Source organism: Camelus ferus, chromosome 8 (assembly GCF_009834535.1).
Source record: "Camelus ferus isolate YT-003-E chromosome 8, BCGSAC_Cfer_1.0, whole genome shotgun sequence".
Classification (NCBI taxonomy): Eukaryota; Metazoa; Chordata; class Mammalia; order Artiodactyla; family Camelidae; genus Camelus; species Camelus ferus.
This window is the reverse complement of record NC_045703.1, coordinates 31860032-31886846: the sequence shown is the minus strand read 5'-3', so window position 1 is coordinate 31886846 and position 26815 is coordinate 31860032. Positions and strand designations below refer to the sequence as shown.

General features: G+C 44.9%; 1 protein-coding gene and 1 long non-coding RNA gene across 5 annotated transcripts in view; one reads left to right on the top strand and one right to left on the bottom strand.

Annotated features, from left to right (window-relative positions):
- Positions 1–284: 284 nt before the first annotated feature.
- The window catches only part of FYN (FYN proto-oncogene, Src family tyrosine kinase), a 165368-nt gene continuing 138837 nt past the window's right edge, over positions 285–26815 (top strand). For 3 of the 4 annotated variants that reach the window (XM_032484715.1, XM_032484718.1, XM_032484714.1), the window contains exons 1-2: positions 286–768; positions 26724–26763. The gene's annotated coding sequence lies outside the window, so the exon portion shown is untranslated. Of the gene's footprint in view, positions 769–26723; positions 26764–26815 lie in introns of all 4 variants that reach the window. The other variant, XM_032484717.1, reaches the window with a different exon arrangement.
- On the bottom strand, positions 2263–22762 carry LOC116665334. The gene is made up of 3 exons (XR_004321906.1): positions 22633–22762; positions 5922–5926; positions 2263–2273 (listed from the first exon to the last, which is right to left on the bottom strand). It is a non-coding gene; the product is annotated as an uncharacterized LOC116665334 (long non-coding RNA).

Below are 26815 nucleotides of genomic sequence, written 5' to 3'. Positions count from 1 at the left end.
CTTCCTCCGACTTGACCCACAATCTCACAAGTCCACATAAACCATTAAAATGCACATACACAACTCCTCCAACCTCGCATCCCCTCTCACAGCCTACACTGCACGCACGCCAGGATGCCCGATGCCTCAGTAAGGCTCAACCCACTCGGTGACCCCACCCATCGCCGCCCCGCCCCGCCCCAGTCACCAATGGTCGTCGCCCACAGCTCCCGAGGGGCCCGTTGATAGGGCAGGAGGGCCTGCCACTCTCGCGGTGCGTCCCGCCCCCTCCTCACTCCCTGCAGGGGCTGAAGGGGCTGGAGCATCAGCGCGAGTAGCTGTGAGCAGCCGCGGCAGCGGCGGCGCGTCGTTGCAGTTGCGCCATCTGTCAGGAGCGGAGCCTGTGGGGAGGGGGCTGCCGCGGGAGAGGAGGAGGGGTCGCCGCGAGCTGAAGGCCGCCGAGACCCGCCCGCCAGCCGGCCGCGAGACCAGAGGCGAGGCTGCCCTCGGAGCCGCGCGTCCACCGCAGTTCGGGCGCGCGGCGCTTCATCCGACGCACCGAGGGCTCCCCGGGCGCACACAAAGCCGCCGCCCGCTCCGCACCGCCCGGCGGCCGCCGCCCGCGCCTGGGAGGGATCCGGCCGCCGGGTCGGCGACACCCGGCGCCGCCCCCTGGGCACTCTCTGGAGGCCCACCGGCTCCCGGGCCCGCTGAGGAGCCACCGGAGCCACTTCGGCCGCGCCGGAGGAGGACCATGTGAATGGGCTCCGGAGCCTGAGCGCAGCGCAGGTAAGCGGCAGGGATGCGACGTGGGGCCGCGGGGATGCTGCAGAGATGCCGGTCGCCGGCGCCCCCGCGAAGCGCCGCCCCCGCCGCGGGGCCCGGCGCTGCAGTCTCTTGGCCACCACCGTCTCCCTGGCGCCCGCGGGGCTACCGGGGAATTGGCCCCGCTCGGAGTCTTCCCGTGGTCGTGCCGGAGGACACCTCCACGGGGTGCGGCCCAGAGGTAGCGCAGGGATGGGGGGCCCATTTCCTAGCCCGCGAGCGGGCGCGGGGTGTGAAGACAAATTGGCTTGGGGGAGAGGCTGGCCCAGACTCCGCCCCCGCCCTCCTTTCGGGGCCCCCCGCGGGGACCCGGGCTGTGTGTGTTGTTTTAATGTCGGGGATGATGTAATCACTTAATAATTGATGCCCCGTGCTGCTTCCCTCCCCACCCCACCCCACGCTTGCCCCACTCCTCCACCTCTCGGCCTCCTCCTCCTGCGGCCGTCGCCTTCCCCGCCGCATCCTCCTGCCTATTTCTGGCACCTCCCTTGCACTTCCCCCATCCTCCCTTCCACTCTTCCTGTGCCACCACCCACCCTTCCTCAGTCCCCTGTGCTGGGGCCTTCGCTCCTCTTCCTCTGACCCCCCACCCCCACCCCTTCTGCTCCCGCAGGCTCCTTTCCCCTCCCTTCCTTGCTCGCTGGATTTCCCCTCTACTTCTTTAGATCGATGACTGTTTTTGTTTGGTCGCCTCCCCTCTCTTATCTCTGCGGCCACAGGCGGAGGGGACTGAGCCAGAAAGAGGCCACCGAGCTAGGGCCCAGGCGGAGATTTGCTGGGACTGAGTGAGAAAAGGGATAATAAAATCACCCTTCTTGCCCCTCCTCCCCCGAGTAAATCACACAGACTCGCCGGGTGTGTGTGTGTGTGTGTGTTTGTGACACAAAGAGTCCTTTCAGTGCACAGAGAGGAGACGCACAAAGTACCCAAGGATGGGTGCGATGCTTCTTCTTTCTCTTCCCTGGGGCTTCCCTTTCTCTCAGATAAAGCAGTTGATCTTCTCTCTGAAAGTCTTTCCTGCCACATTTACCAAAAAATAAAAGGCCCCAGATGCAGGGTGGCAGGTGCTGGCATTTTGCTGTATTCATGGACCGGTAGTGTTGACTGGCAGCTGCAGTATTTCTTAGATGTAGGGGGGAAATGACTTAAGCCGTGTTAAGAGTTGCTTTACTTTCAAGGTAGCACACCCCCTCCGCCCACTTTTAACCCCCTTTCACTTTCGGGGGTAGGATACATTGGTGAGGGGGCAGAAGAATTTTGTTTCTGAAAGAGAGTTAAATTGGTGTTTGATGGGGTGAGGCAGCCTGACTTGCTTCCTTTTTCAAGTTTAAGGAGTACTGAAGTCTTTTGAAATGAAGTCTTGTCTGTCCAGTGATTGTTGTTTTACCCTTATATTTTAAAAAGTTCCTGGGGACATTGCTGACACAGCATTAAAATGGCATTTGGAAGACCACTGGAGACTCTCTTCCCTGCTTCAGGGTAGCCTTCAGACGCCCACATCCTTCCTCTCACCACCAAGTGACTGCAGTACTTTCCACCCTTTGTACTCTCTTTCCCAAGTCCCGGTCCCATGGGTACTGTACTTTCAGATGAAGGGACTCAGATTTTTGGAGGAAGTGGTTTTGTTAACTCTCTCAGGTTTTGGAGGCACTTCGCTATGAGCAAAGGATGTAGAGAGTCTTTAAACTGAACTCTTAAACCATCTGCTTGATGATCCTCTTAAGGAGGAAATGTTAATGTAAATCTGGGGGCTTAATGTTCCATTTTGTAAGCTAGTGACTATTACATGCTTAATCAATAATGTCAAAACTTAGGTTGAACCCACTGATTCCTAAGAGCATGGCTCTTTGACTATTATAAGTAATAGAACTGTCTCAAGTTTGTTCTTCAAGAATTTTATTAGAAGGGTTGTTATGGTTCATTAAACATTTACTTCTCCACTTTCGAAGGACATTCATCTTGGAACTTTTTATATTTAAAAAAAAGCAATAGGATTAATGAGTGTACTGTAAAAAATAAAGCGTTGTTTGATGCCAGACCCAGGAAGGAAAGTCAGTGCACAATAAACTCACACTCTGTTGACTGAGTTCAAGAGAATGATAAGGTTGAATGTGAACAAACACATACTCTGCTTTCTATACCTTTACTCCATACTTTCTCCTGGGTCTGGAATCTCCAACTCCATCTGATTTGCTTGGTTCCTGTTAAACCTTGAGGGCCCAACTCAAGTCTTTTACTCTGGGATGCTTTCTCCATCCTTCTCCCTTCAAACAAATCACCATGCCTCCAATTTTGTTTTCACACTTCAGCAGCTGGCATTATGTTTGGCATGTGTCTGTTTCCATCATTAGTTGATCAGCATGTTGAAAGAAGGAACCTGGTCTTATTTTGCTTGTTTCAACAAATGTGAATTATGTCTTTGGTATGTGCTAGGCACCTGGATCAATTAGGCTAATGTTAGCAGCTATAACAAATAGGCCTGCAAAAACAATGGCTCAAAAGCAATAGATGTTTATTATTCCACATATAATAGTCCAAAATGGGTATTTCTGGTCAGTGGGTGGCTTTCCTTCATGCAGTGACTCTGGACCCCAAGCTCCACCATCCCAGAGGGCTCCACTGTAACCTGCTTTCAGCTGGCAGAAGGACAAAAGAGGGGGAGTGGAGGGGAAGCACCCCCTTTTTAAATGCCTTGGTTGGGAAATGACACCCATCTCTCCACTTACATCCTTTACTTGAGGGCTAGTTACATGGCCACAAAAAAGTACATGCAAAAAAGTCTGGGAAATATAGTTTAGCCATGTGACCAGAAAAAAGGTCAAGAAGAAATGTATTTTTGGCCTGCAGCTTTGTCATATGCTACCACCCAAGGCATAGTCATTGCCCTCAAGGAGTTTATAGGCTGTTGAGAATTAAATGGAAACCTAGAGCCTATACCCATTGTTGCTTTCATTCTTTTGATTTTATAAATTCAGAGTCTTTTCATTTTAAACACGTTTCCCAAACTGTTGCTTTCTGTTGGGTGCAGTGGCCAGTTTCCACCCAGTAATCCCCTGTAATACAGTGATCTCCTGGCTCCTGTCCTGACTTTGATAATGGCTCTCCAGTAGCACATTTGTTGGCCTAGATTTTTATCTGCTGATTTTATAGACTCCCCAAGGGCTAGGAGGGTCTTCAGAAATCACAGTCCTACCTTCTCTAATTGGGAGAGGAAATTAAGCAGACTCCAGAGAAGAAACTTACTGCCCCAGGCCAGGCTCATGGGAAAGGAGCCCCCCGCCTTCCCAGCTCTTCAGTCCCGCCTGGGTGCCCTCCATCCCACAGCTGTCCTGAGTTGATGACTGAGCCCTGAATCTTCCATGGAGTTGAGTGAGCTCCCAGACCCCCAGGAACAGGGTGAACTGCTAGTGCTCTGGATGGTCCCTGTCCTCCACACACCTCCAAGTTGTTGGAGCAGTTCTATCCGTACTAGTCATCATACTTAGTAATGCACATATTTTTGCTATAAACAGTTCATTATATTCATCTGTTCTGCAAACATTAGCCCAGTATGTTATTGTGTGCAAGGCACGGGAAGATAGGATCAGGAAAATGAATACTTCTGCTGTCCTCACTGTTTAAGAGCTCAGTCTACTAGGAGAGATAAAAATAGTACATAACAGCTACTTTTGATTGAGCATGTATGTGTCAAGCAGTATTTTAAGTTCTAATATTAATCATATTGGCACCTGAAACTAATATAATATTGTAAATCAACTTTAGTTCAATTGAAAAACAATAATGATCTGAGGTGGTTTCACTTATAATCCCCATTTTACAGATGGGAAGATGAAGCGAGGGAGGTTAAGTAAGTAACTGAAGATCATACGTAGCTGGTAAGTGGTAGAGTCAGGATTCAGGCCCAATTAGTTTGATTTCAAAGCCCTTGCTCTTCGCCTTGAAGCAATATGCAAAATACCTCATATGGAAATAATGATGACATTAAGTAAAATGTGTTACATGCTGTAAGGGAGGGTGACATAAATGCACTGGAAGTTGATACTTTTGGTTATTGGGAAATATAACTTTATATTTAAATAAAAAAATAAAATGTCCATTCCTATCTCCATCCTACATTTAGACTCTCATTTATTGCTCACTTAAGAAATAAAAAATTAAAAAATAGGAAATCAAAAGTATGTTGATACTAGAAATACTTTTACTCTCTGTGAGCCTTTATTTTAAGTGGGTCCTGCTGTGGTCCACAGATAGGTCCCTGTAAGAGTTTGTGAATTGTCCTGCACACTCACTCATCCAGCTGCATTCATTCGCTGTATCTACCAGTTGCCAGACTATGAGCTAGATGCTTCAGGAACGAAGAAGTGTAATCCTGTCCCAAGGAACTGCACAAGGAAATCTCTGACCACTGTCATAACTGCTTTGATCTGATTTGTGTTTTGTAAAGTGTGGGCTCTTGACCAGAGATGGTCAAGACCAATTCAGGGAAGGTAGTTATGGAAACTCAGAAGAGTCATTGATGAGGGGCTGCATGGAAGTGGGGATGGAGCAAAAGAGACAGAACAAGAGAGGGTGAGGCAGTATATTGGGGGATGGGGACAGGAGGGGTCCTTGAGCAGTGGGTGGAGAGAGGCATGCAGACAAACAATACTATACAGTCAGAGAGGCAGTGTTTAAGTGATGACTTTATCACAGACACTTTGAACTTTCCAGTCATGGTATCTTTTTTTTTTTTTAATTGAAGAAGTCAATTTACAATGTTGTGTTAATTCCTGGTTTACGGCATAGTGATTCAGTTGTGTGTGTGTGTGTGTGTGTGTGTGTATTCCTTTTCATATTCTTTCTCATTACCAGCTCTTACAAGGTATTGAATATAGTTCCCTGTGCTATATAGTAGGACCTTGTTGTTTGTTTTATGTATAGCAATTAGTATCTACAAATCTGAAATTCCCAATTTATGCCTTCACCTCCTCTCCTTTCCCCCCCTGGTGACTGTAAGTTTGTTTTCTATGTCTGTGAGTCAGTTTTGTAAACAAGTTCATTTGTGTCATTTTTTTAAGGTTCTGCGTATAAGTGATATCATATGGTATTTTGCTCTGGCTTGCTTCACTTAGTATGACGATCTCTAGGTCCATCCATGTTGCTGCAAATGCATTATTTTATTCTTTTTTGTGGCCAAGTAGTATTCCATTCTGTATACATACCACAATGGTCCAGGTATCTTGTAGGCAGTTGAACAGATGGATCTGGAGTGAGCAGTAGGACTCAAATATACATCTGTTAGCAGCACATTGCAAAATACTCAGAGCCATGGATACCGGCAATATCACTCAGGAAAAGTGGAGAGTAGAGCGAGCAGACAAGGCTGAGGAAGAGCCAGGGAGCAGAGGAGGAAGGGAACCCCAGGCCCTGAGTGGGAGAGGTACACCCAGAATATTGGGTGGGCCCTGGGAGAGAGGGGACCCTGATCCCCAGGAGGGGAGGGCTATGCCCCAGAGGTTAAGCAAGATTAAGAATGAAAAGTGCAGTTGGATTTAGCACCCCACCAGAGGAGCATGAGGGTAGGAATCTAACACTCACCTGCTCTCCAGACCAAGGTAGAAATATATAGCAAAACCCACAGGACATACAACCATAGGGGACTTAGAGATCGTGTGGCCCAGCAGGTCCTTTTTACTTATGAGGAAAAATGAGGCCCAGAGTGGCTAGGTGACTTGTCCAAGGTGGCAGAGTCACCACTGAGAGCCATGTTTCAAGCCTTTCAGCCCAGGTGAGGGATGTGGTCAATAGCATGGACTCAGGGTATGATCTTGGCCCAACCTCTTCCAGCTGTGTGAGCTGGGCCAAGTTATTCAGTCTCTCTGTGCCTCCCTTTCTTCATCTTTATTTATTTATTTTTAAACTTTTATCTTTTGTTGCTGTTGTTGTTGGGGGAGGGTGTGCTTAGGTTTGTTTGTTTTTGATGGCGATACTGGGGGTTGAACCCAGGACCTGCAGCATGCTAGGCATGTACTCTACCACTGAGCTGTACCCTCCCCCTCTTCACCATTAAAATGGTGTTAATAGTTCCTACCTTGAAGGTTTGCTGTGAGGAGTCAGCGAGTTAATAAATGTAAAGCACTTGGAATAGTAACCCCCATACAGAAAAGCTATGTGTTTGCTGCTGTTGATAATGTGTGTATATCTGTATATACATATTACATCTAACACATATATCCCTTAGGGAAGGGAGGATGAAGATACATTGTGTACATAGAAGGACATTTTGAATATTTTGGAAAGAGATTTGGGTGATTGTCAGTTCTGAATCAGGAATTACTGGAAAAGATAGGAAATTAATTGAAGTAGTGTGACTGAAAACAGCATTTTTAGCAAGTCTTCTTAAGAAATGCAGAGCCTTTTTATTCTTGAGAGTAGAAAACATAAAAGCACTTTGAAGTTAGCCCTATAGAAGGAATTTCTTTGTTTTAGTCAGATAACCAGAATTTTAACCTATTTATAATGTAAATCCCTGGAGTTTGACTTCAGAATGTCATCATGACTTTCTGAAGGTAGAATAAACTACAGAGTAGGAAAAAAAAAAACCCCACAAGTTAGGACTTTAATGCACTTGGTTCCTATGAAGAAAAGGGTGATTTGGATTATTTAGAGAAATATAATTTTTTTTCAGTGTTTCTAGTTGAGAAAATCTAATTTTTAGCTACTAAAACACATGAGAAGCCTGAACAGTATTATGCAAATGGACTTGGGTGACCCTTAGTACAGACAACTTGGGAATAAGTGGCACTCTGCACTTGATTAGAACACACTAATCCTAGAAGGATATAAATTGAACTGGATTTATGGTCTAATAAAAACGTGGGAAGAAAAGATAGTGCTTACTGATTCATGAAACTTTAACAACGTTTGCAAGATTTGGAGTTGTTGTAATATTTGGGTAAGAATGTTTCCCCATTGATCTCAGCCAGCTTCCAGAGTGACTTGCGTTATGCTCACGCAGGGCATGAAGCCGGCTTGGGACCTGTTACCGGGTGGTCTTTGGGTGCAGAGATCATCACCTGTTCCGCCCCTGTAGACCCGGGACCTCAGGCAGCGCCAGCTGGTTTGGGCAAATGTGTATTGAACATCTGTTAACTGTAAGTTTTGGGGAGCAAAAAAATCAGGTATGGGAAAGTCTCCCCCTCCCCCATGACATATTTCAATTCAGAAGGCCTTTTCTGAGGGCTCCTTATTTCTGGCCTGTATTTCCCTCTGTGATGGTATGAAAAAGCACATAGCACCTCACCCCCACCCACCCCTCCCCAGATACACTAGAAAAATACGCTTGCCTGCCATAGTTATTCAGCCCCCAGGAGGCCTTGTGAGGTGCTTTACATACACTAATTTACTTAATCATAACAACTCCTTGAGGCGGGCATTATCATCCCTATTGGTCAAATGGGAAAGTTGAGGCTGAGACAGGTAAAGTAACTTGCCCATTGTCACACAGCTAATTACTAGAGAAGCCAGGTCTGTCTGGCTCCTGAATTCGTGTCTGTTTTTGCTCCAAAGCTGTGGCTCCTCATTCCCTGCCTACTTTCAACCTCCTTGCCTTTGCCTTGCAGTTACTTCTGTGTTGGGTTCGAGAGATACAAAGGCACCTTTACCCCCAGGGAGACCTCTCTTCTCCAGACTTACCTTCTGGGAAGCCCCACTCAGGTCCTTCTCTGGGCTCCCACAGCACTTGGTTACCACCTCATCATCACCCTCATTGCAACTTAGAAAGCAAAGCAGGGTCGGTTGGGTCTGACAGTGGGCAGATACTGGTCTTTTTCTCTGACTTGTGAGCTCTTTGGAAGTCAGGGACTGCGTCTTACTCATGATTTGCCAGCTCAACACCCAGCGCTATTCAATGAGACACTGTCATCATTATTCCCATGTAACAGATGGGGAAACTGAGGCCTAGACATTAAGTGCTTTAGTTGGGGTCATGCAGCTGGTATGCAGCAGAGCTGGAGTCTGAATCCAGGATCAGTGCTTGTAACACTAAATTTGTTCCATCTCTCAGATGAAATTATAAACTGTGTGGGTGGACATGGTGCCCACCACCTCCTAGCCCGGTACCTCAGTCCAGTCACAGTGGGGATCAGCCCTCTTGTTCCTCCCACCCACCTTGGCAGAATGACAGACGGGATATATTGAACCAGGACTCGTCTCATGAGAAGGAAAGAGCTTCAGGGCCACGGTTGCAGGAATAGGCTCTGAGGATCTTACAGAATGCATATTCCCTGTTCTGACTCGGGGGGTACGGGGTGGGCAGGGTTGAACACTGAAATCTTTTCTGTCTAAGAGAATGGCTGTGAGGATGGAGCCACCAGGGAGGCAGCTTCTGAAAGACAAGGAATGAAGTACCATGGTGCGTGTCAGCCACAGTGGTGGGAGTGGGTGATGCAGTGGCAGCAGGTCATCCATCAGCCAGACCCAGAGGGAACCCATGGGAGGCTGGGATCAGAAACCCATCACAGAAAGACCTATAACCTTGTATTTTTAAGATTTGTAAGTACCTGCTCCTTTTGAATGTGCTGGTGGGATTTTATCTGATGAATTCAAACACTTTCATTTTCTTCAGAGCTCCCATCTTTGAGGTACCCAAAAATAGTAGGCTTTTCATGGAGTTGTATAAGGATTCCATCTGCTTTATACCGAAAAGTAGGGCTTTAATGGAAAATTAAAAATGAGCCAGATCGCCTTTCCCACGACAAAGCCCGGGGCACTTTTCCCGATCCTTTCTTCTTTTAATCCCCAGAAAAAGTTACTGAATCTGTATTTCTGTGAAATCCTGCCCAATTTGAATTCTACCAAGAAGGCAAATAAACACCAACGAGTTCCTTCATTTCCACACGTTGTAGTATCTGTTTGGAGGCAAAAACAATTTCAGATGTTGTCACTTGTGAAATTTGATTTTTATTTCAATTTTAACTTTATTCCAGAAATTGTATGATATGTTGCCTGTAGCTGGGCACACGGGCACAAAGGTATTTGAAAAGCACTGATTTCCATGGAAGGTTTCTTGTCTGCTTTCAGAGTTTGCAGAGGTTCACCCTTTTATTGTCTAGTTCATTGTCTGACCTAGAAATACGAACAGCCCCTCGTGGTTTTCAGATACAGGAGTTGAGATATCAGCGAACTCTCACACTCTGTCATTCTCTCTCTCTCATCACCATCTCCTGCTTGAAGACGCCAGTTCTATGGCTGTACTTTGTGTGCACCTTTGCCCGATCGATATTCTTTTGATATGTTATGTCCTCCAGGCTCTCCCATGGTTTGCAAATAATGATTCCATTTGTTTCACTCCTATGCGTTCCAGCTTGAATTGAGGAGCTGTTGATCCATGTCATAATGGATGTGCTGGCTGATGTAGACACTGGCTCTTTTGCCTTGTCCCTTTACTAACAACCTAATGAATGGGAGAAAGGCCAACGTCCTTAGCCTGGCATTCAGGGCCTCCCTCCCCAACCCCATCTCCACCTTCTGAGTTTTACCTGGCTCTCTTCCTTCACCATCACACTGACACTTGAATCGCCAGATGTTACCCTGCTATCTTGTTAGTATGAACAGTCCGGCTTCTGTTCTCCTTTCCTGGACTCCCAAGTGCATCCTTTCCCTGGGGACTCTATCCTTTTCTCAAGGCACCACTGGAATCCCAGCTCCAGGAAACTTCCCCTCGCCTCCTCATTCTCTTGCATTCAACATTTTTATTACCTTCTAATAAATGATGCTTTATGTTGTTAGTTAAATTCTAATATGAGGAATCCAAGGTGCAGTGAATTTTTGTGACTAGCCTGAGGTCATACATCCTGTTGCTCATTTAGTTTAGACTAGAATCCAGGTCTCCTAGAAATCTATATATTTGGGTCCTGTCTTCTCAGAGATCATTGTTCTCATATGTGCAAAAATGTTGTCTGCTGCCTCCCCCTTTTTGTCCCCCTATGGCATGTAGTGTGCTGTCACTCGTGGTACAGCGACTCAGCAGGTGTTTACTCAACTGGGCCCTGGGGCAGGGCACCGGGACATGCAGCTAGTGTCCTGGCCATCGGTGGGGCTAGGCTGGCATCTTCTTGGACACTGAGCTTCTGTCACTTCTAATGGCACCAGATTCACTTTCTCCAGACCTTTAGAGTTTAGGTTTGGGGACTGTCCTAGACGGTTGTAGGAAAACCATTGTATTCTGAGAATGGTATGTGTTTAAAGATCTTTTGTCCGTAATCTTGAGCATTCTGTTAAAAGTTTAGGGTGGCCAGGGAAATAGTTATTTCTTTGCTCTCTGCCATCAGGTTTTCACCAACAAGATTTTCACTAAAAACAATAGTAAGTTACCAATAGTGCACAATGACATCCCAGATCGGGGGAATGCAGAATGTTTCAAAATCTGGAGGAAATTGGAATACAAGTAATAGAAGAGGGAAGAGTAGCAGATTAGACCAACAGTGTTGTGCCTGAAAGTCCATGGGGCCTGGGAGAACTGGAGAAGGCAGGTGCTCACCTGCCACACACCTACCCATTTCTGGACCTCTCAGAGTAGCATTTAACTGAGTCCCACAGCCACATGAAACCCAGATTTGGCTGTGGGAGTACCTTCTTCTCCATGCGTTCATTTTGTTCACTTGGTGTTTCACCATCTGAAGAATCTCCTTAGCAGGGAAGGACGGTTCCATCCTAGACTTAAGGTTCTACAAAGTAATGCTTTAACACTGTGTCCCAACCACAGCCTCTGTTTGTATATCTTTCAAAAGGATGATTGAAAATAAGCCTCGCAAAATGTTTTCCACGTTTGGAGGGAGGGACTACTTGAGTCATTTCTGTAACAAAAGACACAACAGGCCATGTTTGTCAGCCCTTGTTAAGAGTCTTCTCGGCTCTCTGTGAAAAGCTCTCTGTGATTCTTCATTAATGGCTTCCCCTGCCTCACCCTCACCTGGTTGCCAGGTTTAATGTATCTGAGGGATGGAGAGCTTTAAAAACACCTTCTGTGGATGTAGACCAACTGCTGAAGCCATGAGGGGAAGGGGCAGACCTAATTTTTCACTGTTGTTTGAAATGCCCTTGTGGTCTTTGGAAAGCAGTAGTGAACTTTTTTCCTTCCTTAGCCACACGCTGTCTATGCTTTTCCTGCCCACCTCCCCACTACCACAACCACCACCTGAAATGTGGGCGATCATACGCCACTAACAAAAATGCACTTTCCCCTTGGCCAGCATATAATGTCACCACTTCATGTATTTGTCCAGTTTGTTCACATTCAGTCAGTTTTGTACATGTCAGTGTCAGTATTGTCCATTTTCAGTAGCAAGCTTCCAGAAGGCTGAGAGTGCACCTCGCTTAATTTGCTTTGTGCCATGTAACACTACACTAAACCATGCATTTATTAAATGCTTGTTGACTATGATTCTAAGCTGCCAAGTTGGGAGGTCTTACAAGTGTTTTCAGTACTTCTGGAATGAGATGCATCTGGAGTAAATTTTCATCTTGGAGATTATACATCAGATCCTCTGTACCGATAGACCCTCAGAGTCATGGGTTAGAATCCAGCCTTTGCACATAATGTTTTAGGTTCCGCCTTATGTTTTACCCCCTTGGGTGCAAATGCAACGATCCCAGTTTCTAATTCCGTCAGTGAGTTTGGGCTAAAGCACGGATAATGTGCTATACCACACCCTTCTTTTAGTATAAGTGTGTTTGCCTATATAATTCCTGGTGTCTTACGGTTATTGTTCAGCAGATTCCTGATTTCAGATTGCTCAGAGTTGGAAGTAGCTCTCTACAGGGGCGAGAATTGCTCAGTGCAGGCCAGTGAGGTGTGGCTGGGAAGAACCTCTCAGGACTGCAGTGTAATGAGCAGAACCACATGCCCCTGCAGGTGCCAGGAGCTCCTGGGAAGCTCTGGTTAGTTTATGCCTAAGTGTGATACAAGGAGAACTGGCGCTTGGAAAACTGTATCCCCAAACATTCTCTGATTGTACCTCAGCCCAGCTCTGCTATATGGGGAAGAGTCCAGTGTCGGAAAGTGTTAAGAGCCCCCAGTCTGGGGGACCCAAGGCAAGCCCTGTGCTTCCCTGAGCTCACATCCCTGGCTTGTAACAGTGGTTCTGTTTCCAGGGGACCAGCTTCCACCCCCACAACAGTGCACCCATGCACTTGAGATACAGAATTGTCACTGTGGGAGGAGCTTGGCTCTGTGCTCCCCAGAAGGACACTCAGCTGGGCTCTGAGCACCTCCTGGATGAGCTTGAGCATAGAAAGGATCCACTAAAGAGGGTGATGTTGGTGAGGCTGAGGTGGGGTAATGGATGGAAGGGGATCAGCAGAGAGCTGGTGGGGGGCAAGATCATGTTATGTGTAGAAGGAGCCTTTGAATTAGTTTCCTGTGGCTGCCATGATGAATCACCATGTACTGAATGGCTTAGAACAACAGGACATTTTCTCTCACAGTTCTGGAGTCCAGAAACCTTGAAATTAAGGTTGATTCTTGAAATTAAGGTAGGGTTGGTTTCTTCTGGAGGCTGTGAGGAAGACACTGTTTCAGGCCTCTTTCCTAGCTTCTGGTGGCTGCCAGCAATCTTTGGCTTGTAGACGTATTGGCACAATTTCTGCCTCTGTCTTCACATGGTATTCTCCTTTGTGTGTCTTCATGTGGCCTTCTCTTATAGGGACACTGGTTACTGGATTTAGATCTCACCCTAATCCAAGATGATCTCATCTTTAAGAAAGAGATCACTTAAACTTAATTACATCTACAAAGACCCCTTTTCCTTATAAGGTCACAGTCATGGGTTCCAGATGGACATATGGCCAGGGTTAGGGAGTGCAGCCACCATTCAGCCCACTGTAGCCCTCAAAAGGATAAAAATTAGCAGTAACTCAAGGGAGAAGGAAAAGAAGAGATAGATATTTGCAAGTCTGAATGCCTACTAAAGGGCAGGCACAGGGCTTTACATGCGTGATTTTTAACTATCGCTGCAAGATAGGTAAAGATAACAGTGAAATTTTTATGCAAAGAGAAGTTCAAAGGCATGGAGTATCCTGAAACTTTTCAGTAAACTTTTCAGTAAAATTGGAGGCTGAGCCCTCAGGAAGATGGAAGATTTGGAGATGGGAGGGGGACTTGGAGAATCTAGAAAAAATCTAAACAGCTATGAAGATATAGGATAATGTGTTAATAGATGGATTAAAGCGTGTTACAGAGAAACAGTGAGGCCCCTTTGGAATTTGTAAGTATTTTTAATACGTTGCTTTAGCTCAGTTTTGTGACTTGACTTAGTACTACTTGTCACTTTGAATGGAATATTTGACCTTGTGGTGACCTAGAGTTGAGAGCTGATTTGAAGAATTAAATGAGGAAGATGTTCTAAGAGACTGAAGAAAACAATTGAATCAGCTGAAAGTAGGGTTCAAGCTGGATTAGGGAGTGAGCTGGAATTGGGATGATGGATAAAGCAGGAAGGATCCAGGTTTGAGGGATGTGATGGGTGAACACAGCAGATATAGAGGAGGAGAGGCAAAGGGCAGAAGGCCCTGGGAAGTGGAGAGTTACAAATGATGCTGAACAAGGGCGATTTCCTGTTGAATGGGTCCATTCAGCAGTAGAATAGAAATTACGGACATTACTCCTGGAACAAAGAATTCAACAAAATGAAAGCCACAGCCCCCTTTTTGCCCTTGGTTCAAATTATGTATAAATAGTGTCTTCTAGAAAAATGACATGTCAGTACGCTGCACTTTTAAAAAATCCTGAATGAGTGTTCTGGGACCTCTGAGACCTTGCATTATGACCAGCTGGTTTAATGGAGATAATATTTTGAACTGGTATTCAATTTACTTTCCCCTCCTTCCAATTCTTGTTGCCCTGGGAGTCTCCCCCATTGAGGCTAAGGATTCCATTACTTCATGGGGGAGAACAGAGTATGGTCTAAGACAAAGAAGATGTTGTTCAGCTTCTGACTTCCAAAACAGGACCTTGAAGCATGTTTCAGAGACCGGAGCTAGCCCAGGCCTTCATTTAAAAGAGGCAGGCTTTGTTAGAAGAAAAATGATTTGTGGATTCCAAAGAGCCAGATCTCAGAAGACGTGGCATATATTGTACAGTCAGCCATGCAATGCAGGGTGGAGAGGCACCAGGAAGGAGGAAATACCTTCCTGGGTTGGCGGATGGAGCTTGCAGGGATGTGGAGGAGACTAGAGATAAGAAATGAACGGGTCACTGAGATCCCCCACTCCAGGTGGGTGGAGGAGCACCTGCACGGAGAAAGCCCTGGTACCCTGCCCCTGGTCTGGAACTTGGGAAGAAAGCTGCGTGGGAGTGGGCCCTGCAGTGGGGCATGTTTAGGCAGATACAGCCCTGAGATGATGCTTCCTCCCCCAAGTCTCCAAAGCTTTCACATGACATAGGAGAAATCCCAAGTCCTGCAAGCCCCCTAGGATAGCCCTAGGGGTGGAGGGGCTGAGGGAGCATGGTGGGAGAGGGTAAGAATGAAGAGGACATAAAATGAACTGTGCCAGTCTCACGGCTGAGGGCTGGCTGGGCTTGTGGCTGCAGATATCCACCAGTCACCTCAGCCAAACCAGGCCAACATCCCAAAGCCAAGGGATGAGACATCCGGGGGAGACCAGTGAGGGCTTGGAGGGCAGTGCCTGGTCCAGATCCTTTCACCATCATGTGGTGGTCTGTAATCTCCCCACAGGGGGAAGGAAGGAGAGGGAGAGGAACACAGCTCTGAGAGGGGCTCAATTTGGCTAATTGCCTTGAAGCAATGAAAATTTTCAATCTGAAGAGATTAGGTTATCCTGAAGGAGCAGGATTGTTTTTTGTACCATAAGCAGAAATGCAGTGGTCATGATCAAGTTGAACTCAACTATGGGGAAATGAAGTAGCATCTTTTGCATACAGCTGAGTACTAAGTGTAAATTTCAGACCTTCCGCATTGCATGGGAGCTGTATTTTAACATAATGATGGTGGTGGTGATGGTGGCAAACTTGCTTACTTGTATTCGTAAAGAATACTTTTCGCTTTGGGCAAATTGTGGCTTAGCATACCTGTACTAGGTTCATTTTGGGCAAGAAGTGGGAAGATCTGTCCTCTCAAGAAGCAGAGCTGTCCACCGGATATCCCAAAGGTTAGCATGGATTTTATCTTCCCCATTGTTCCTCCTAGTTCCCTGGAAGGAAGGACCTTCAGTTGCCGTGGAGGTCTCAGGTCAGTGGTAAATATTAGAATTTCAGGCCTTTCTCTAATGAACTTAACGGTGATGCTGGAGACTAGAGGAGAATTTGTACTGGGTATGATTCTTCAGTTCCATATTTTAAAGATACCAGAGTGAATACTAGAAATTACAGTCTCTGACTGACACTATAGGAGAGAAGCTCTTCATTTATATTCCATCCTCATGTACTAAATAAAGCGTGAATTTATGAAGGGATTCATTTCCAAGTATAATTCATAAGTAGTTACCAGAGCACTCAAATGAGGTGGGGGGGGGACCAGTTAGCTCTTTTTAAATACATTTTATCTCTCTTTGACATTCATACAAGGATGATGCTACATTTAAGAAGATGTTTTAAAACCTGTTTCTTGAAATGCCTAGTAATTTGGAAGGGGAATCTTGAGTCTTGCTTTTAAAAGCGTGCGTTTTGGTGGCGTGGAGCGAGGTGGGAAGTTGCCTGTTGGGATACTGCTTATGTATTTTCCTACTAGAAAATTACTGTGGCGCTTTGAACACATCTTCTCAAAACAGAAATACATCTCATATTTTCCCTCAGGGGGAGCCTAGAGAGCTAGAGATGGGGGACCACAACATTTATTTATTAAAATAATTTAAATTATAGAACTTAAAAAAAAGTTGATTTGTTAACTGATACTATTTTCATAATATTTTAAAACCTTTGAAATAGTTCTATTCAAAATCTCCTCAAATATAAAATTTCAAATAATTAAAAACATGTCCCTATACATTAGAACAACAACAACAAAAAAACTTTTCATGCTGATTATCTAAACAATAAAAAGAACATAAGACAATAATTATTCTTGATACATATTGATTTACTTTCGTCAGTTTTTTAGCCATATGTTTCTAATACTCATGTCACTGTTATTTTTATGAAGAATGATTTATTTTTAATTTTCTCATAGAGTTGCCTGCAGTCTCCTTCAAAGCTGTGTTTTATAGTTAATATTTGAAACCATTACTATCTTCAGTTGGCATTTATGTATACATCATAAAATTTTTAACTGAAAATAGCTCACTCTACAGATGCACGTAAGCGCAAGCAAATTCTGCTAAAAGGAGGCTTTTCTTAGTCTAATTTTTTTCATACTGAAATGTATAAATATTTTAGCCTAAATATTTTCACATGTCCCCATTCAAGATTCTTATCCCCAATAAATATTTTTATAAGACAAAACTCATGAAAATAAGTTTCTCTATGGCCCTTTTGAATGTTTCATCACATTTAGCGGACACAGGATCATTGATTATTCATCATTTCACTCCACTGTGGTACAGAATATAAATGTGTCCAATTAAAACCACCATTAAAATGTTGCCACAAGTTGAGATACCCCAAAACATCCATAATACAGTTTCAGAATTAAATCTTGGACACCTGAGTTGTCTAATATAATGTGTTTAGTGCCTGCCTTTGCTTTTGTTGGGACAAATTTTAACATCTTCTGTTTGCAAGCCTTGTTTTCAGTAACTGCAGTTGGTTAAAAGCTTTTTTAAAAAAAAAAAAACCAAAGAAAACAAAAAACCTGCAGTATTGTGGTGCTCCATTCACTACTTTGATCAAAGATTTCCAACTGTTTTGGAACAGAACATACCCAGACTTGACAGGATTCATTCACGTCCCATTACGGCACACCTTGGCTGATTTAGAGTCGTTTCTCAAACGGTTCTAAAACCTAGTTGATGGTGACAGGTAGCAGAATAGAAGACGTGTACTACCATGCTGAAGTGTTTTTTTGTGTGTGTGTATTCACAAAACAACACTTTATCCCATAAATTTTGTAGTTTAGTTTTTCTACCTACTTGTCAACTTCTACATCTATAGTTTCTTCTGTCTTTGGTAGGATATAACCACTTGCTTGAATGCAATTATAAATTATGCATATGCCATAGCCACCTCAAATAACTTTCTGCTCCACAGGTTTCTGGATTTAATAAGGAAAACTATTTGTAGCATCACAAAATTTGTACTTGCATTCTGCAGAAACAAATAATTTCATCTCTTGTATTAAACTTTTGACAGATTACAGTAGCATTCATACTAGCATGAGATGTTTCACCTGTGACGGAATGAACTTCCACAAGCTTTATTTGATCCCAGGAAACAGATGGGAAAAAAATCAAACCATAATTGGAATTAATTGAGTTTTCTGTTTAAAACATCTATTAATACTAACATGCAACTGAATCATTTGTGCAATTTTTTTCCTTCTGCTAATGAAACCAACACATTAAAGCCATCACTTCACTTTCTGTATGTGCAACAAAAAATCTGAACTCAAAAATAAGCGAAACCAACACAGAATGTCAGTCATTTGATCTAAAAGAAAAGTCATGCTTCCTGGAGTGTTACGTCAGTGAACCTTCCATAGCTGCCTGTGTTAAATTTGTCATCCTTGGGCACAATCTTATTACAGTGACTGTTAACATTTGAAGTAGTACTGATGCTTCTGTAGCAGATTGGTATTAAGTAGTGAATGATATCACTAAGGCTCCCATGGTGGGTAATAAATACCAGTGAACATTTTGTGTGAGCTAACATTCATCATCAGCTTTCTTAAATAACAAAAATTCAGTAATTTTAAATTTAATCTGCATTTTTTTTCTTTTTTAGCCCATTGCTGCTGAAAGGGAAAGTGCAAAGTAGAATAAAATAACCATCAATAAATGACACTATGAGAGATTCATACCATTCTAGAAAAGTGCTATTTCCTGCAGATATTTCACTTACACCCAACCTGTGATTTTCTGTTTCCCATGGATCCTTCTGACCAGTGTTTGTGCATCTCAGCCGCAACATGGGTCAGTGCAGCTGGTCAGTGCATCTGGTGTCTGGCAGGGGTGTTACCAGTCGAGGCTGGGAGGAGTTAATTGCCCCAGCAACTCATGTCCAAGTGCTCTTTATTTCACTGGTGAGCATCCTGCCTGTTTTCCTTGAAAGAGAGGTGTTCACTTCAGCCAAGGTTGGAACAGGACCAGCAAAGAGGTGGATCATCATTGGTGACCATTCAGACTTGCACTTTAAGATGAAAATTCTTTTCACTCGCCAGTTGTCTTACTCACTGGTCTGCAAGACCATGGCTGAAGCTGGAAGGGCAAAGTAGAGGTCACCAAAGCCAGTTTTGGTGCATTTTAATGCAACTGTTAAGAACAGTACCTGGTTTAAAAAATGAAACATCTGGACAAAAGCTTCATTTGAGGGGCTGCTGGGACCAAAAGTGTAATCTAGCACTTGCACAGACAAGCCAAAGCGTGAGGTCACCCTAGTTAGAGATCGCATTTCTCCATCTGCTTTGTACTGTCCGCTCTTGTCTGGACTGTTCTGATAACATTACCTCTCTGCCCTCCTCTGTTGACTTCCAGTCCGACTTCCCACGACAGCTGAGCGAGATTTTTAAAATCCCCGAGAGATTACATTGCTGGGTAACACCCCTCAGGACCGTCCTCTAGCAGTTAGAATAAAGTTGAGCTCTTCACCATGACTTAGGAAGCCTTTTAAGCTCCCACCCACCTAGCTGGCCCTGCTAGATTTTAAGCTTCCACGTACCTTGCTTGTCTGTCGTCTTCGCCAGTGTGGCTCATGAGAGCCACTCAATATATTTCCTCAAAGGAGTGAATCTGATTTACTTTGAGTCAATGAAAGGAAAAAAGAGGGAGTGTCTTGCTAATCCATGGGGATAAGGAAATCAAGTCTAAATCTCTATGTCCTAAATATTATTTCTATCTCTGACAACAAAGTTGGACAGCAGAATTTATCACAGGACTAAATCCTCCCCATTAGCAAAGGTGCTGTGATGCCTACAGAACATTCTGATGCTGCAGTCTCCCCACCCCTCCTCCACCCACAGAAGTGTGAATTCTGGTGTGTCTATTGTTTCCTCCAACATTAGGTCAGAGATTTTGTTTTATGTACACTTGGCATCCGTGACAAGGAAAGGTGCTTGTCTGGTTGATATGGGGGAAACTGGGACCTGTGATGATGGTGGTGGAGGAATCCTTTGAAGCCACGATTTTGAGATCTTGTGTTCTTACACAACTGCTCTCTGTTGGCTCTCTTTTAAAAACATGCTACCGTTCAATTTTATCATGAATGCCTTTCCAAGGACAGTAAATGGTTTTACACACTATGACATCGTTTCCATGGCAACTAATGTATTTTAGCAAAGAGAGAGACTCTGCTAGAAGTAGGCTAAAAAGGACAAATACAGAAATGGCACAGTGTAAAATGTGGGGCAATGTGTGTGGTAGTAAAGGTGGTTTGTTTTTTTTTTTTCTGACTTCTTGTTAGGAAAACCCGTATAACTAGATCTTGGCTTCTTAACTCTTACTAATAAATTTTTTACTGCACCCAACACTCTTTAGTATTTTGCTGACAGAGTTCCTTTAGTTGGTACTTGGATTTTTCATTTATTTGCTTTAACATGTTGTTCATCCCATCAACGTACAAAGATCTGTAACTTCATCCACTTGTGAAGTACGCTGTCCTCACCTCGAGTTCTCCTGGGGAAGCCCCCTCCCTTCTCTGCTGCCCTCGGTTGCATGCAGTGCCTCTTGAGAGGGCTGTCTACATTACCTGTCTCTATAGTGCGTTTCTTAAAAAAATCAAAGCCATTCCAGACAAGCTCTCACCCACCATTCACTCCCATTGCTCACACCCTCTTCCTCTAAGGCTATTATAATTGACCTCTTGTGTTTTTAGAAGCTAAAATGTAGAAGTATTTATTTCAAATCATTCTACAAAACATCAAGCCCCATGTGTGAGCGTTTATGTAAACCCTGGTTTAAAATACGGGGTCGGGTTTACCCTGCTTTATGCATTTGAATGTACTTGGATTTTTGTTGTTGTTGTATGGTAATAAAAACTCCCTTTACACTCTCAAATAAACCCCAAGTGGTGAGCAGATAGCAGTCAATTTCCTGTTTAGTAGAAAGAGAAACGAAGGGATGAATCTTATGACTTAGGAAAATAGCAAACCAGTCTATGGGCTGGATGATAACCTTCATTTATGTCTTGTTGAGCCACATGGTGCATTTTAAAAATTTAAACCAACATTTTAAAATTTGGGTAGTTTTGTATAAAAACTGAGATTTCCAGCTTCCTTTGGGGAAAAAAAAATTGGAAGGTCTGGCAAAACCAAGCCTGCCTTCCCTCCTGACAGCAGCCTGCCCAGGCAGTGTTGTAGCTGTCCTCTTGGGCTGGGGCCGGGCTCTTCAGCTCATCTAGCCCCATCTCACCTCCTTCATTCATTGGTTTTACCTGCCTGGCCCCTGTGGGTGGTTTAATATGGGACTCTGCTGCACCCTCTCCTCTTACCAATCACAGAGAAAATGACTAGCAGGACTAGGAACAGAACTTGGTTTCCAAGCCAACTGCTTCCTCCCTGGCTGTGGGCCAAAATTCTGTGCTTTAGAGAGTAATTCATAGTGGTGAGAGGCATCATTAGGCGGTAGAGCCTACGCTTTGCACCTTACTGCTTGCAATAGACCCTGTAGTTCATTGTACTGGGTACATTGTTCATATTTGGGGTGCCTCCCCTCTTCTCTGCCTCTCTCAGAACCGACAGCATGTGCCGTCAGTTGTGACGGGCAGGATGGAGGTGCTCCACCGGTGTTAACATTTCTATGTGCATAGAGACACTGGCCAGAAGGGTGAAGCTCCATCATCATAACAGGGGTTCCAGAGTTTCCAGATTTTCCAGGAGGTGAATGAATATGTATATAAAAGAAATAAGAATGAAGTAACAGAACAAAGTGTATCGCCGTGGGCTGAGCCCCGTGAGGTCCTCCCAGTGTGGGAGACTCAAGGGTGTTCCCCAGCTACCTTTGCTGTCCTCTCCCAGACTAGCCCCTTCCCTCTGAATTCGTTCAGGGGTCCCCTTGATGTCAGTGTGCTGAAGGTGCCCTTGGGGTGACATTGACTTGTTCCCCAGCGGCGCACTGCCTGGAGCCCCTCCCCGTTTTGAACGTGCACAATCACAGCACCTGTGCTAGGGGTGGGGTGAGATGGACGAGAGGGTTGGAGGTGCTGCCATCCCGGACCTTGTCAGCAGGTTCACCTCTGCAGGGAGACACAGGGGAATGAGCTCATCTGGGGCCAGAATAAATAGCCAGAGGAAAAAGCGGTTTTTTCCCTTGGGGAAATGGGGCAGTGAGGACTACCCAACAACAAATGGCCTTGTCTGAGTGGGGTCCTGTCCCCTTGGGGCTGTTCCAGTTGTGGGGCCCACGGGAGATCATGGTGACCCCGAGCGTGGACAGTCCCACACGCTGCATGGTGTGTCTGGGAGCAGCTGTGGGGGCCTCGGGGCGTCCTCTGTGAGAGTGGGCCTGTTCCTGGGCTTCAGGCAGGGAGCCAGGGGCCCCCCTTCTCCAGAGAGCATTGAGGAGCTTCTGTGTGTGCTCTGTATGTGTCTCAGCTTTCTCTGGAATTGTGGCAGAGTCTGGCCCTGCCTGGTCTTTTTTGTGCCCTGGGTCCTAAGTTAAGAATAACCGAAGGAACACTGCCCCTGTTGACACGCCTGATATGGGAGCTGCTATCAAATGGCTATTTTATCCTCAGTTGCCACTGACATCACACCACATACAACTCTGAGTTCTCACTTTAGTTTTGATTGAATAGAGCTGTAATCATTGGAGCAGAAAGAAGCCATTCAGACGTGAATATGTGAAGACATGTCTAGTAACGTGCAGATGTTTTTTGGAAGGTCAATGAATATTTTAAATCTTTCGCAAGTAGTAAAAAGGTTTGAATTGGGAATAGAGGAGGTTCTGTGGAAGAGAAAAGTATGCCTCATTTCTCTCTCAATCTTCCAATTCTTAAAATAATCAAACAAAAACCCGAATCTTGGGTTCATCGTGGCCTTTCCTTAAATCTATACAAGATGTGATTATGATTCTAATGTATTGAATCTTGGTTTTTCAGTCACATTTTTTATATAAAAGGGAAGCACCGGGTAATGTTAAAAATAACAGCAGAATCTCCAGATTGGCTCTTTGTCATCTATTTATAGCTAAAGACACAGGACTAAACTGAAAGGAGAGGTCATCTTCTGGTGTTATGTGTGTGTGTTGGGTGTGGGTGCACCCGGGTTGATACACCCACCTTCCCCAGCACCCCCCACCTCCCCAGCTCATACGTGCAGGAGACAGCAGGTACGCCTGATTCAGAGCAGTTTCATTTCCTTCATTTCCTTTGGACTTTTCTTCATTAGTCACCTTGCTACCACCCCCCCACCCTTCACCCCTCCGCCTGCAGAAATGGCACATGTCCCTGTTTTGTTGCAGGCACTGTCCTCAGTGCTGTCCTGGCCACAGGCGAACTGGCATTTGAGCAGGGGAGACAGGGAAACAGGTACTGCGCCCAGTGATGTGGGAACATGGAGGAGAGGAAACCAGTTCTTCATAGAAGTGGGGTCAAAGGGGAACAAGAGTGAAAAGGTGATTTTGTCCTAGGCCCTGTAGGCCAATGAGAAAATTATACTTACCCAGCAGCAGAGTGGAGGAGAGTGGACTGACAATGCCAGTCCAGTGCCAGGAATATGCTGGGAGCTGTATCTGTTTTTCTGCCCTTTCCTGGGTCAGAGGCAGGTTGAAAATACACTGGAAAGTGCAGAAGTGTGTTCCTCTCTGGCTGACTTCTTAACTGGTGTGCCTGTCTCTCCCCATCTGGCCTCTGCCGTAGGTTCCCACCCTTCTCCCACCAGCCTCCCCCTGGAGCATGGCCAAGCCTTTGCCGTTCTCCGAATGTGGCCAGTGCCTCTTTGTCATGTCTGCTTGTTCCTCTGCTGGTCCTGTCCTTTCACAAGGTGTGTGGTAGGTGCCTGTGGGAGTAGATGCCCCCGGGCATTTGGAAATACGAGAGCAGTGGGGGTGGGAGGAATTGCTGTATCAAGAGGAGGCTTGATGTTGAGGGCTTCTCAGTGTTGTTTCTAGAGCTTTCTCTAAAAGTAAAATCTTTGTGTATTCCCCCAAAGATGGATTTGAGGGGATATTAGTAGTGGGGAGTCATCCATTTTTGGCCTGGGCCTCATGCTTTGGCTTCCATTCCTGCAGCTGATCACAGGTCGGTAGCATTTATGGGTCCGCCTTTCCCAATGGGGAATCTGGGTCACTTCAGTCACGTTCTCAAAGCATCAGCAGTGCTTTGGCAGGAAGAGTAAAAGCGTGGAATGTGCTCTACTGCCCACGAGCCCATGGTTGAATACATATATTTTGAAATAGCTATTTAAAATGTCTGTGTAACTAACTACCTGTGCAGATCTGTATCTGTAAATACACACACATGCACATACATTTGGGGAGGGAGGTGTCTATCTTGCCTTAAGTGTTGGAAACTTAAAACTTGGATATTCCAATAATCCAGATTTAGAATAAAGTAACAGAATAATTGGTCAGTTTTTTAAAAATTATCTTTTTAAGATACAGGAGTCATTTCAATACAATGTTACCTCTAGTTCACCTAAGCATTTGATTACCAAAACTTATTTATTCTCAACTTTTCAGAAACAGCTTTTATTTAAGAAACACAGACCTGGTTTTAAAAACAAATTGCTATTGTTCATTCTAAATGGGGTTGCCATGTGAATTTTACTTTTAGGCAATTCTATTTCATCCATCTATATCCTCTTTGAGACAATGGAGCTGGTACCTAAAAATATCTCAGGCTGTGTGTGCTTGCTGGGAGTCTTTGAAGTTAACGCTGTGACATCCTTCTGGTTTCTGGCTGCAGGATGATGCATATATGCATTGTCTTTGTTAATTAACTCCATCTGTCTAGTAAGCTTGAAAAAGAGATTGGATGATGCTTCATACATGTACACATGGATAAGACTCCTTGTGTAGTAGTGAGCCAGCCACTGCATGCAGGGTTTCGATTATCCTGTTGGTACCAGTTGCTAAAGAGCTTGGAGTCAAGGCTCATTCTTTTAGAGTCTGTTGCTGAACTGGGCATCCTGTGCAGTTGCAGTTGTGCTGTATGCATGAGAGAGGTGAGGTTTCCTCACTGCTTTGGGAAAGGGTAATGTTTCTCCAAGTGTTCTTTCTGTAGCAGATGAAGGAATCTTTCACCTTGCAAATTAGAACATCCATTCTGTAATTCAGAATGACAATCTCCCTAAACCTCTTTGGAAGTGTTCAAGAATGGAAGCCAGACTTCTACTGTATAGATGTTCCCTTTGGTGAAAAGTGCTTGTGGTACTGAATTACTCTCTGCTGATTATAGAGAGGCCACTTGAAATTTCTGGACAGGGAGAATTCCCATTTTCTCCTTTTTACAGCTCAGCGGTGTCTAGATCCCCAGTGGGTGAACCAGAAGGAGAGGCATTTAATGCCTGGTGGCATTTGGTGGGACAGGACTGCATGTCTCAGAAGCAAGAGAGAGGTGGGGGGATGTGAGTTGCCGAGGCACAGGCTGTAGCAGCGTGCTCTTTAGCGCTACCCCCTCCAGCCTCTGTGCTGCTCCTCATGCATGTCTGCAGTGAGTTCATGATTTGAATGCCCATCTGCAGAAGACAATATAGGAGTTTCTAATTCTCTTCCCCATGGTCATTTTTTCTTTCCTTCATTCTGAGTCATCTTTGATTAAACAAAACAAAGATATGACTGTTAATTATGCAGTCTTTCAAACAGCACAAAAATTCTCTTTTGTATATGTGGGGGAGGGATGGTTTTGATGGGGATGGTAATTTATGATGGGTGGTATTTTAAACCATGGACCAGGAAGAAAGATGCTAAGAGTCATCTTAGTTTGAGTCTCTGCTAAGATAGGAAAAATCGTTTCTCTTTTTTTTCCTTCAGATTTCTCAAACTTTTCACTTTCTACCCTAACATATTGTCAGCATAATTTCATGTAACCATTTTTATTGTTCTCTTTTAGACACCTTATTAAAACTGAAGCTTTGTTCAAGCAATTAAAATTACAAATAATAAATGAGGTACCATAATATTGGCAGGTTGTAGGCAGAGTGCATGAGCAAATTGGAGATCTGCCTGCTCCTGGCACTTTAAAAATTCATGTTGAAGTGGGCATGGGTGCCATCCGAGTCAGCATCATCTGTGCCAGGGGCTTAACACAGGGTCTAAGGTGATCCTGGGGCCAGACTTCCATGGACAAGTTGTGCAGGCTGGTGAATTGGCAAGCCTCCCGGAGAGGGGAACCCCAGCTGATGGGAAAGCAAGGCCATCCCAGGAAGGCTGTTTGACAGTGAGGCTCACCCACAGTCAGACAAGACATGGGGCAGATAGGGGCTGGGAACTAAGGGAGGATTTAAGCCGAGAGGTAATTTGAACAAGACCTTGGAGACTCATTTTTCACGTGTCCCAACTATGGATGCCTTGTAGGCACCCTGCAGAAGGGGTGTGTGTGTGTGTGTGTGTGTGTGTGTGTGTGTACACATTCAAGACTTCCACCCCTATTTTTCCTGGCTCTGGAAAGTTCAGATCTCATGCTGGCTTCCTGTGGTGGTACAGGGCCAGGTCTTTCTTTGCAGTTGCAGGCAGGTGTTTGTGGCAACTGTGACTTCACAACAATTGTGTGAATGAGAAAAAAAATTGTGGGCAAATTGATTGCAGCAAATGAAAATTCTATGGTGGTGTTTTGTGGGTGGTTTACAGGCAAAGAGTGCTCAGTTCTCTTCTGATGTCTTTTTTTTTTTCTTTTACAGTTTTTTGATGAAGCAGGATGCTGATCTAGACGTGGAAAAAGTAAGTTGGCAAGTTTTGCACTGAGAGCACATGCCTTGTAAATTAGAAAGGG